Genomic DNA, 11,745 nt, shown 5'->3' on the forward strand with positions numbered 1-11,745 from the left:
GGGGGGGGGAGCGGGGCGAGGGGGAGGTGCCAGAGGCTAGGCCAAGGCTGCGGGTGTCACAGAGGAGCCAGGACGACTCAAGGAGAGAAGGTGCGCGAGGTCGACAGCATCCCGGAGAAGGGACACACAGTTACGGATGGAGATGGCGAGGTGGAGATAAATTAAATAAATAGGTGCTTGGGGGTATAAATAGCAAGGAGGGCAGGGGGGCAGGGGGTAGGAGGGCAGGGGGGCGGGGGGGCGGGGGGGCAGGAGGGAGGGCAGGAGGGCAGGGGTATTGCTGCTGCCGGGGTCAGGGGCTTGGTCCTGTCACCCCTGCCCCCACGCAGGGCCCAGAGGAAGGCACTAATGAATGGGGCCCAGGTGTGCCGGGGGGCATATCGGCCCGGTGACCCCCCCCCGGCCCCAGCCCCCCTGCCCCCCGGATCCGGGGCTCAGCCCAGAGGACAGCTCAGGACTGAGACGCCCCCTCCTCCTCACCGGTTCCGCCACCCTTAGGGGTTGCTGGACACGAGGCTGATGATCTGTTCCAGTTTCTGTCGCAACTTATGCTTCCGACAAGAGGCATCTCGCTCCAGAGCGCTGAGAACCTGGGGGAGGAGGGTCCCCCCCCGGAGCTGGGCTGGCGAGGAGGGGCCGGTGCCTTCGGGGCAAAGCCCTCCTCCCCAGCTTGAGCTCTGCCCTCCCTCGCGCCTCGGCGCACCCCTTCCTCTCTGGCCGCCCCCCCACCCCGGGGCACGTGCGGGGAGGAGCCGCAATCCCTCCCCTGGGAACACGGGGGGCGGGGGGCAGCTTCTCCTCCACCCTGAAGCCCCTCCCGCTGCAGAACTTCGCTCCCTCCTCTCGGGGGCCAGAGGGGAGCCCCTCCCGAGAGCGGCCCGGACTGGCTGTCCCCGAGTTCCCCATCCCCTCCGAACCCCCGCCACCCGCACCCACCCCGAACCTCTCTTGTGCAGGTCTCCAGGAGCCCGTTGCCAAGCGCAGCGAGCCTGCTGGGACCTCCCCCCCCCCGCCCCCGTGACCGTCAGCAGCCCCAGGCGGGGGCGCATCACTCCCTCCTCCCTGACCACCCCTCCCCGGGTGTGTGCGTGCGCGCGTGGGCATGGCTCATTCCCGTACCGGGAGGTCACCGTGCACCTGCACTCTCGGGGTCCCTCCCAGACCCCTGGCCGCCCCTCTTCAGTCTCCGCTGCCGGCTCCCTCTCTCCTCTGCCACCTCCGAGTGTCCCAGGGCCCCAGGGCTCGGTGCGTGGGCCGCCGCTCTCGGCCGCCCTTGGTGAGCTCGTGCAGGCTCAGGGCTTTCAGGGCCGTGTCCTGGCTCACAGTTTGGTATCTCCACCCCAGACATGTCCCCACACTCCAGACTCCTATATCCACCTGCCAAATAGACATCTCTACTTAGCTTAACCTTCCCAAGTCCAATCCTATCTAACTTAGCAGCAACTCTCCCACGCATCCAAAAATGGATCTGAGCTTTAACAAAGTCTTTCTCATTTTCTTTTCTTTTTTTTTAAAGATTTTATTTATTTGAGAGAGAGAGATCACAGAAGTAGAGGAAGAGGGAGGAGATTCCCCGTTGAGCAGGGAGCCCAATGTGGGCTTGATCTCAGGACCCCAGGATCATGACCTGAGACCAAGGCAGAGGCTTCACTGACTGAGCCACTGGGTACCCCAAGTCTCTCCCCTTTTCCAGGGTAGGTCTTGGTGGTTCTGAAAAGCTTTGGGTCTCTGGCTCCTGATCCCTAGAAGACTTTTTCACCCAGTCTTTCTAACTTTTGTTTGGGATGTTGAGCTCATTCTTCAAGTTGTTTAGGGAAAACCCCCAGAATCCTTCTTGACGCCTCTTCATCTCCTGGCACCCGTCCAATTCTTCAGCAGGTTGTTTCTATTCCAACTGTTTAGAATAGGCCATCTCACGCCTTCTATTGATAACCCCGTGGGGGTCCAGGCAGCTGTCTTCTGGCGGGTGTGAATGCAGTAATCTGCCACCTGCTGTCCCTGATTCTAGTGTTAACCTCTTACACTCTGTTCTCAACAGAGAAGCTACAGTGATTCTTGCTTTCAAAATGTTGAGTCAGATCATGTGTCTCCACTGCTCAATTCCCTTCACTGGCTCCATTCTCACCCAGAACATAAGCAAAGGTCTTAACATTGACCAACAAAGCTTCTTGGCTGTGCCTTCAACATTCTAGGTTTTCTGAATTAGGGCCCTGCGGTCTGTTCTCCCTGCCGTGTTTGGTCACCTGCAGCTCCTGGCTTACTCCCTCATCTCCTTCAAGTCTTCCCAAAGCTCATATTCTCACCCTACTTCCTCAAGCAGCTGGCCCCCCACAGACCCACACACAGGCAATTCCTTTCCGACTGCCTTTTATTTTCCATGCCATTCACTACCTTCTAATACAGTAGAATGTACAAATTTGGTATTTTCAATTCCTGTCTCCGCTGTCTTGGGTTGGTGGTCTAGTAACTACAGTTACATAACCACCACACCCAAACCTAGTGACTTAAACCAGCCACTTAGTTGCCCTGCTTGGGCAGTCCCCGGGGGTCAGGCTCACGTATGCTCCACGGGATGGCGCCGCCGGGGGCTGAGTGTCGGGCTCCGAGAATCTGCTTCCAAGAGGCCTCAGTCCCACAGTCTACGGGCCAATGGCCTCGGTTCCTTTCCATGTGGTGCAGGCTTCCTCATAGCATGATGGCTGGGTCCTAGGGTGCATATCCCAAGAGAGCACCAGCCCTGTGGGCCAACCTGCTCTTCTCTGGGTCAGGGGCTTGGGCCGGGGTGTGCTGGGAAAAAGCATTCATGAGGTCAGCTTCGTACTTCTCAGGGGCAAGTAATTTCATGTGGCTTCTTCTCCTCTCTCTGCCTTTGGCCTGCTGCCCCAAACCTGAGCCCCCAGCACTCCGGTTGTCCCTTCCTTGCTTCATGGCGTAGAGAGGCCACTGACCCAGTATCCAGAGCAGCTGGGAGCCTCAGCCATGGAGAGAGGGTGGTGGCCCAGGACACTTCTGCTGGGGAGAGGCAGGCTGGAGCTGTGGCTTTTTAAGGTCAGTAATGAGGAAGATCAGGGAGGGTCACGGACTTTGCCAATTACTGCAGTTAGTTTCTGATGAAGAAAAGAGGTGTCAAGATGGGGTTCGGCGGAGCAGTGCTCAACTGTTCGTAGCAAAATAACGTGGATGTAGGTGATTCCCTGTGAGTTCGGTTAGGTTTGCTGTGCTTGCAAATGGCAATGGGGGCCTATGTTCACATACTCAACTTTCCAAGTGTGTTCTGCACTTATATCGAATGTCATCACTTTAAACAAATAAGAGAGAACGTGAGTATGATTCCCCCTTATAAGACTTTTATTAATGCCAGAAATGAAACAGTAAAAACATAATGAATTTTTTAACATCAGCATGATTATCGGTACAAGGATGGTATTAACAAGGACCGAGAAGGCCTCGAGAGGAGAAAGTCAGGCCTGAGGGGAGCCTTCAGTCTGACTCAGATCTAAAGGTCACAGTTCAGCGTATCCTTGCTCTAAGGAAGAGGCCTGGACATGGACTTCCACAGGATGATTCTGTGCCTTTGAGCTCCTCCCTCCCCAAGGAAAGCTTAACTCCCAAAGTTCCTGGGCTTGTGGCCTTAGGGACTTGCAGGCTTGAAACCCTTCTGCACTGCACAACCCGATGTGCAGGAATTTCCTAACAAAATGAGATGGAATAAAGCAAAAAGGAACTACGGAAAACTGTGGGATCGATGTCTGCGCTGTCCCGCTGGCTTCTGGGAGAGGGCACCTGGTGCAGCGTACGCACATGCCGTGTCCACTTGACCCGGAATGCTATCTGGGATCATTTCCATTTTCAAACAACCCCAAACCTCAGCCCCGGTCAGATTTGTAGCCCCGTTACACCTGCATTACCTCCGCAGGAAAGCAGGATTTGGCCGGCACCGTTCTGACCTACGGTGCCTCTCTCAGGAGCATGCGCTGCTGTCAGCTCAAAGTTACCTCTACTTCGTATCCCTGAGTCCTCGTGCTTTTGGGTAACCATCCATTAGCAGCCTTATCAAAGCGGGACATAATCACACACACCCTGGGAAGGAGCGTGAAAGGCATCCTTTTTGTAAAATCCCTAATTAATTGCTCCCAAACAGGTCACACTAGTCGAGTGTGTACTGCTTCGTGTGGTCACTACTTCCAGGAAATATTCTGTAGAAAGAGGTTTTGGGTGTGGGCAATCGGCTGCCATTTCACTACTGACAATTTCAGCTGTAGTTTCTTTTCTGATCTGTCTTCAGTCTGGGGTGGTTCTTGGCCCTTGGGCATATAACTTTTCTGCACCAGCCTCTGTCAGGTAATCGGGAATCTAAACACAGGTGCCCCCCGCCCCAAAGGCAGGTACCATCTAGAACTGACAGCCCTGGCCTCTTGCCTGAGGCTCTATGACTCTTCGCAAGTCACACAGGGAAGAAGGCAGCTCCTTACAGGCTCCGACCTGTGTGTTGTGCCATGGTGTGGGCTGCAGGGACCTCTCATTTCTCCGCCCCGGCTCATGAAGGACTCTTACATCATTTAAAGCATTCAACAATTTCCCCCCACTTTCCTCCGGGAAGAAAATGAGGTCACCAGGTCCTGCTGCTTTGAACGTCAGAAGTACTTCTTTAATGGTCTGAAAAGCCAAGACTGACATTTACTTACCTTTGGGGCAGTTTGAAACCCGAAAACCCTACAGCAAAGCCTACAACTGCCCCGACTGGCCCTGTCATCAACCTGCCTGCCTAGTCAATCCATCCTCCTACAAGACACAAAGCCAGGCAGAATGGCGGACCCGTATCCGCTTACTTCCCAGGTGTTCAATTTGTCTTCTGGCTGCAGGTGCTCAGAACAATCAAGAAGGGCCATTAAATAAAACCCTGTGCCCGACTGAGACTTTTGTCTGGGTCCCCTGGGCCCCAGTGCCCCATCAAAGAAGGGGTGACACGATGCCTTCACGACAGAGTGGGACTGTTTGCTCTCAGGATTTAGTCATTGCTAAAACAGAAGGGAAAAATTCATCGGGAAATTTGAGGATGGAACTCATTGTTTTTTGTTTTGTCGTGTTGTGTTTGTTTTCTGGTCATAACTGTCTATCACTCAAAAGCTTGGGTCCAGCATAAGACAGCCAGGGACGATTCGTGCCTTCCCGAGGTGACAAAAAATTCTTCCATCAGCACTAGCCAGCTCACGGGAAACACACTGCAAGGGCACCACGCAATCCAAGAACGGATTTCACAGTGATCGTCAAGAGGTATTTCTAATGGTAACTACTGATTATGTGAGAGTTTCCCATTTGAACACCACACAAAGAAAACCTGGCTTGACATGCATACCTTTCAAGTAAGAAAGCACCTGCTCAAAATCCTATGAAAGGGAGAGGAGATGATGACTCATCTCGTGTCTGCACGGGTTCCTCATGTCTCCAAGGGTGACCAAACTGATAGATTTCATCAAAATTCTCTGAGGCAGTGTAAGATGGTGCAATGAGCCTGCGATGGGCAGCCAGGCCAACTCTATTCTAGGCCTCACTCTGGGTCTTGGCTCTGTGAGGGACCTTAGGCAGTGTTCCTTCTTCTGGTTCTCGGTTTTCTTTCCTTCCAAGTGGGGGCAACAATCTCTGCCAAGCCTAGCTTCTGAGGTTTTTTAGGAAAGAGATGAGATGATGCATGTGAAAACATGCCGAGAAAGGCCGGTGGCAATGAAGTCCCAGCGTCATCCGATGTGCTTATCACAGAGCCCGGGACTGACTGCCCCTGTCACTTGAATTGTCTTTCTCTGGGGATAGAAATGATTTGTCTGTTGGACTCTTTGAGTAAGGAATGCAGATTCTGCCACCATCTCTGGGTTTGATCCCCTCAATCAGGTCTTCAGGGGCTGGGGCAAGATGGTCTCCAGGAGCCTCTCTGCCAGTATAGTTTGTGACCCAGGAAGCACAGAAGAGAGGTCAGAATTTTCAAGCATGAGAGTCAAATGATTCTGGTGGGCAATACTGGCTCTGATCTGAACTCCCAATGCCCCGCTGGAGAGATTCTCAACCAAACTCTGGGGAAAATATGCTCCCAAGTCTTGTTTTTATTGATCCTACCCTGCCGGAATGAATGGAATTTTCTACATTACAGTCCGTGGCTCTGGAATCCTCCATCGCTGCCTCTCCTGTCTGCGGAGCCAACTCCAAGCATCCCGGAGGCTCTGGGCTAGCATGGCTGGGGAAGGCCACTGCCGAGACGGGTGGGGGTGGGGGTGGGGGCTGGGAAACTACCTCCTCCTCCTCCCCATTCAGTGTGTACAAATACATCCTCTCTCCCCAAGGTTCTTGCCAAGCCCACAGAAATCACAGATTCTCTCTGGATCTTGACCTGCATTGACCATTGGTGCAATTCTGGCAAAAAAACTCAGAGCAATCCCTGAGCTTCCCTGCCCCATACACGGCCCAAGCACATGTCTCACACTTTAGATTGCCTCTCATCCGTCCACTCCTGCTTTGTGCTCTGGAGGGCTTGGGTCTTCTGCTCATCCACCTGGACATAGTCGACTCTTTGCTCTTCTGAAAGGAGAAGTTTCTAAAGGGGGAGAACAAAAAGGTTTTCATTACATTGAATAAAAAAAAAATCAGGAAAATGTCTGTCCTTTTGGGGTAGATTACAGCGTCGTTAAATATTTGCTGCCCCTTCCTCCTGGGTCATTCCCTGCAGAATCCTTACACTTTGGGTAGATGGTTAAATATCTCTTTTCCTGGGCTCCCTTCAACTTTGCTCTAGCCATTCGGCCCGCTCTGACCAATATAACGTGAGTGGAGGTGACACATGCTGACCCGAAAGGGAAAAGACCTAGCACGTGATTCTGCCACGAGACCAGCGTGCCTCAGCTGGGGGGGCTGCTTCTCCTGGGCCCTGGATGGAAGATGACCTGGCCTGCAGCCAACTGGTCTGTGGGCAATAATGGAAAAGGCCTTGGCGGTTGCAAGCCACCAAGCCTGGGGGGTTGTCTGTCTTGACTGCAGAGCCCTGCACCAAAACTGACTGAGGCACCTTTTGTACTTGCTGGTCTACCCCTTCTGACTGGTTTTTCTGGAATATCAGTTCAGGTTTTGGGAATGAAATTAAAGGTAAAGGAGAAGTGGGAGTTCATTTGGCAAAAGGAAAGGGAAATCTTCCAGATTTTTTTCTTGCGCACACACACAAAATGGAGTCATACTGTATATCCTGTTCAGCTAAATTGCTTCTCTCATCAAACAATATATATCGTTCAGCACATTTTAGATTACAACGACCCCTTGCTCAAAAATATTTAGCTGTTTTGCACTGCTTACCATCATTCATTCCGTGGCTTACACTGTGTAGTGGGTGACCAGCCAGGGTCGCTTACATGTATTAACTCCTTTCATCCTCACGACAGGCCTCGATGTCGATGCTATTACTTCTGGTCCCCACTTTACAGGTGAGAATACTATATAAAGGCGTCAAAACTGCCCAGCCTGGCATTTGAGGCTCTTTACTGAGGGGTGCCATTTCCAACTGAGAGCTCCCCAGAGTCTAACCAAACTACGCCATTCCTTCTTCCCTAAGCAGACCCCTCCTACGCCGATACATATCGGTATATTTAAGACCTTCCAAAGAGAACATGCATGGTTGAATCATCAGAAAATCTAAACAGAAAAGGAATCTCCTGGGAATTCTCAGACACAAGGTACTTCCTACCTGCTGTATAGGGGCTGGTGATGCTGAATTGAAGTCCAGAGCTAAATAATCCAAGCTGAATTTCTTTGTCCATGTCAGAGCACCGCTGCTTAGGGAGTTGGCTGTTCTGTGATTCTAGAAACCAACATCACAGGACTCAGGTTAAGGATATCTGGCCGGGCTGCCCAAGGGAAGGAGGGCGAGTCACGTCTCCACTTGAGCATCGGCCATCAGATCACAATGAGAACTGCACAGAGCAGCCTCCCTGTCTGAAATACAATATAGACAATTCAGCTTTCACACACAGCTATACCTTTATTCACCACAGAAACAGTTGGCCAAAATCTCCCTCAAGAAGAAACTGTTTTAAGGATATGACAGGCCCAAGATACCTTAGAGACTAAATCCCCAAAAGATTAATCACATTTATTAAAGTTCTAGTAAAGTTGCCCCAGATGCACTCAGACACTTTATACAATGTGCACAGTGTAACGTGTGCGACACACACCCGTGGACTCCCCACTCAGCCTCAGAAGCACCTGTTGCCCTTCTACGACCTCCTTCTCTCCTCACCAGAGACTAAGCACTATATTGAATTTTGCCTTTACCACTCTTTTCAAATACGGTTTTGACAGTGTGTAAGTACCCTTAAATCACATACTTTAGTTTTGCCTGTTTTGAACTTTTATCTCCGACTTTACTATCACCAAACTATTTCTTTTTTTTTTTTTAAGATTTTATTTATTTATTTGACAGAGAGAGACACAGCGAGAGAGGGAACACAAGCAGGGGCAGTGGGGGAGGGAGAAGCGGGCTTCCCGCTGAGCAGGGAGCCCGACGCGGGGCTCGATCCCAGGACCCCGGGACCATGACCTGAGCCGAAGGCAGACGCTTAATCGACTGAGCCACCCAGGTGCCCCTATGATATTTTCTAAATGAAGAGTCGTTCCCACTTTTAATGTAATATTTTCCTGAGTGGCTTGTTTTTGTATTTTAAGGAATCCTTCCGATGCTGAGGTCGTAACTTGTTGCCCCATATTTTCTCCTAAAATTATAAAGTTTTGCCCTTCACATTTAAGTAATAATGTAGCCTGAGCTGATTTTAACCTATGGTGGTGAAATAGGGATACAGGGGCGCCTGGGTGGCTCAGTCGTTAAGCGACTGCCTTCGGCTCAGGTCATGATCCCAGGGTCCTGGGATCGAGCCCCACATCGGGCTCCCTGCTCGGCGGGAAGCCTGCTTCTCCCTCTCCCACTGCCCCTGCTTGTGTTCCCTCTCTCGTTGTGTCTCTGTCAAATAAATAAATAAAATCTTTAAAAAAAAAAAGAAAAGAAATAGGGATACAATCCATTCCTTTTTTGTTGTTTTTACCCCACATGGATAGCCATCCTTTCTCCTGTGATGCAACCTCTAGTCACATATTAAGTTCCCATATGTGAATAGATGTTGAGTTCTATCAAATACTTGTTCTGCATCTGAGATAATCACGTCATTTTTTCCTTTAATATATTAATGTCTTGACTGACTTAAAAGATTCTTTTAATTTATAGTTGTTATGGCTCATCTCTCAGAAAATATTAAGGAGTGCACTTGTTGCAATGAACACAGGGTATTGTAGGGAAGTTTGAATCGCTATATTGTACTCTGAAAAACCAATATAACACTGTATGTTAACTAACTGGAATTAAACTTAAAGCTTAAAAAAAAGGTAATAATAGATTTTTAAAAAACGTTTCCCCTTCTGGCACAGTTTTTGTTTCCTCTGATCTGTTTTGGTCTCTACCCTTCATGCCAGAGCTTTCCAGAAAGGTCTGATGAAATCATTGGCTGTCTGCTCATATTTAAAATCCAGAGACCCTAAAGTTGACTGGAAGCTTTGAGTACATTGGTGGTACTTCTCAACTGCGGGGTTCACTTCAGGGGGATCTTACTGGATGGTTTTCTTGGGTAACCCTCAATGTCAGGACCTAGGTCTTCCTCGGGCTGCTCAAATAGCCCAGAGAACTATCTTCCGATCTCCAGGACTCAACTAGAAAGGTCTGATTGTCAACATTGTGGAAAAGAGGGGCTAGGGAAAAGGTTCGGGAATGGTTCTCATATCCATTAGGCATATTTACCTCATCACCTCGTGTTTAGTATAGTATTCTTGGTCATATGGGTCTAATGTCTACCCCCACCAGTCCAGAGAACCCTTGTTTTACTCTCTCCAGAGACTACACTTCAACTTTTCTGTAGAGACGGGAAGTCATAGAGGTCCACCACCATGCAGTGAGGGAGGGGCATTTTGAGATTTACCTGCTGCTTAGGCGGACTTTGGACCACTACCTCTTCTTTTCCTTTCCCTTCAGCCCCACTTCCAGAACTATGTGCCACGGACAAGTCCTGAACCTTTTGGAATTCTGTAATATATTCTGCCTACCCCCCTACCCCGGTGTATTTAGGTGTATTCTTGGGTCTGATAAGTCATTTACCACACATCCATCTGCTTTCCACTTTCCAGTATCACTGCTATTATCTTCTTTAATTCTCTACGCCCTTACGGGTTTATGCCTTTAACAAATCCCTTTACTGGCATTTTAGAGGCTGTTTTGGGATGGAGGGAAAACAGAAGCCTGTGGTCAATCTGCCATCTTTACGGAGATGTCCAAGAACAGAATCTGAGATGTTAAACCCACTTTGTATACCTGGGATAAGTTCAACTTATTTGTGTATATTCTCAGCTTTTCATAGTGCTGGATTTATTTTGCTAAAATCTTCTTTAGGGCTTCTTTTCTAACACCTTTATCGAGCTATAATTCCAGACCATACAATTCTCCCATTTAAAGCGGTGCTTAGCGTAGGCCCATATTTGCACAATCATTGTCTCAATTAATTTTAGAATATTTTCATCACCCCAAAAAGAAATCCTGCACCCCTTGCTGTCACCCCCAGTCTTACCATCTCCCCAAGCTCTGGGCAACCACCACTAATCTATTTTCTGTCTCTAAAGACTTGTTATTCTAGCCATTCCATACAAATGCAATCATACAGTATGTGGTCTTCTGAGAGGACTGGCTTCCTTTCACTCAGCATACTGTTTCCAAGGTTCACAAATGTTATTCCATTGCATGGCTGCATAGCATTCCATTGGATGACTATACCACGTTTTATTTACCAAGTCAACAGCTGATGAACATTTGGGCTATTTTCACTTTTTGGCTATTAAGAAAGTGCTGCTGGGGCGCCTGGGTGGCTCACTCAGTTAAGCATCTGCCTTTGGCTCAGGTCATGATCCCAGGGGCCTGGGATCGAGTTCCGTGTCGAAATCCCTGCTCAGCGAGGAGCCTGCTTCTCCCTCTGCCTGCCCCTCCCCCTACTTGTGCTCACTCTCTCTCTGTCAAATAAATAAATAAAATCTTAAAACAACAACAACAACAAAGGATAGGGGCACCTGGGTGGCTCAGTCGTTTAACTGTCTGACTCTTGATTTTGGCTCAGGTCATGATCTCAGGGTTCTGGCATTGAGCCCAGCATGGGGCTCCATGCTCAGCGGGGAGTCTGCTTCTCCCTCTGCTCCTCCCCCGCTCGTGCTCTCTCTCTCTCTCAAATACATAAATAAATAAATCATTAAAACAAAGGACAGAAATGGTTGAAGAAATAGACATAATGAAATAAGAATTGAATGACTGTACTCAGGGAAAAAAGTGAAGAGAAAGATAAAACCAGTCTCAGAGATGAAGCCTAAGTCACAAGATTCCCAGGGAAAAAGATTCAAGTGAAAATTCAATAAATGCCATTGAAGAAATGCCAGAAAACAGCTAAGAGAATAAAAAAGAAAAAGAATCACAGAAAAAAAATGGTTGAAACAGAAGACAGGCAAACAAGATGCAGTATACATATTTATTATTAGATTCCTCATAGAAGGAAAACCAAACAATGGTATAGTACTAATATTAAAAACTATAATCTGGGGCGCCTGGGTGGCTCAGATGGTTAAGTGTCTGCCTTCGGCTCAGGTCATGATCCCAGGGTCCTGGGATCGAGCCCTGCATTGGGCTCCTGGCTC

At 49.4% G+C, this 11,745-nt stretch overlaps 1 long non-coding RNA gene across 2 annotated transcripts; it reads right to left on the reverse strand.

Annotated features, from left to right (window-relative positions):
- LOC145719439 (uncharacterized) lies at nt 1–8,450 on the reverse strand. Of its 2 annotated transcripts, XR_014142377.1 has the most exons (4): nt 7,721–8,450; nt 5,357–6,583; nt 481–3,298; nt 1–76 (listed from the first exon to the last, which is right to left on the reverse strand). It is a non-coding gene; the product is annotated as an uncharacterized LOC145719439 (long non-coding RNA). The 2 variants fall into 2 exon arrangements; XR_014142376.1 differs by having other exon boundaries at nt 7–590; nt 7,721–8,440.
- Between the last annotated feature and the right edge of the window lie 3,295 nt (nt 8,451–11,745).

The sequence above is a fragment of the Leptonychotes weddellii genome, unplaced genomic scaffold (genome assembly GCF_054177405.1).
Source record: "Leptonychotes weddellii isolate Sample4059 unplaced genomic scaffold, ASM5417740v2 HiC_scaffold_4431, whole genome shotgun sequence".
NCBI classification, from domain to species: domain Eukaryota; kingdom Metazoa; phylum Chordata; class Mammalia; order Carnivora; family Phocidae; genus Leptonychotes; species Leptonychotes weddellii.